Source organism: Zingiber officinale, chromosome 4A (genome assembly GCF_018446385.1).
Source record: "Zingiber officinale cultivar Zhangliang chromosome 4A, Zo_v1.1, whole genome shotgun sequence".
NCBI lineage: Eukaryota > Viridiplantae > Streptophyta > Magnoliopsida > Zingiberales > Zingiberaceae > Zingiber > Zingiber officinale.
In genome coordinates, this window is record NC_055992.1 from 58,366,928 (window position 1) to 58,367,724 (window position 797).

General features: G+C 31.6%; 1 long non-coding RNA gene across 1 annotated transcript; it reads right to left on the reverse strand.

Annotated features, from left to right (window-relative positions):
• LOC121973319 lies at positions 1-435 on the reverse strand. Its single transcript, XR_006109505.1, has 3 exons — positions 301-435; positions 114-221; positions 1-33 (listed from the first exon to the last, which is right to left on the reverse strand). It is a non-coding gene; the product is annotated as an uncharacterized LOC121973319 (long non-coding RNA).
• Between the last annotated feature and the right edge of the window lie 362 nt (positions 436-797).

Below are 797 nucleotides of genomic sequence, written 5' to 3' on the forward strand. Positions count from 1 at the left end.
TTTGCCTTGTTTGAATTAAACAATCTTATGCTCCTTTATACGTCAATAAGAATGGACATATGAGAGTTTTACTGATTAACAAAATGCTTAATAAAATTAAAAAATGTACTCACATATCTACTACGTATTTCCAATCCTCGTCACGAATGCGATGACTAAGCGAATCCAACAAATAAACTGTCTCCTTATATGGATCAATGACAGTGAGAATCCAATGATAACTATGCACAAATCACATAATTATTGCATGCATATTTCTCGAAACAATAAATTAAAACTGATATTATAAGTCTTACTTACCCAACATTATGTGGCACCAAAACAAGTTGATTTCTTGATGCTTGACTCAGCTTATCTGCCAAAACACTAGCTCTTTCATTCAACTGCTCGAATTTGCTGTTTTTGTCCAGTCGAGTCACACATGGCACATATGGGATAATGTGTGGATTCACAAATCTGATTTTGTGGACATTGTTATATGTTTTCAGCTTTTTATAAAGATGCCTACCATTTCAAAATGAAGAATGTTATAATGCTAAATTAATAAAGTTTATATAATTTATATGGTAAACAAATAGAATAAGAAGACTTACCACATGTAAATTACTATACAATTTACAGTTATGGGATCCAAATGATAAAAAGGAATGATATCTTCAAGGCGCACAAGGATTTCATATTGATCGTCAAAGAAACCCTCCTCACAAATCATTGATATATTTGTTTCATCATTTAGAGCACGGTTACAATAACAATACAGTAGATGCAATGACCTTGGCACACTTGATGAAATAATT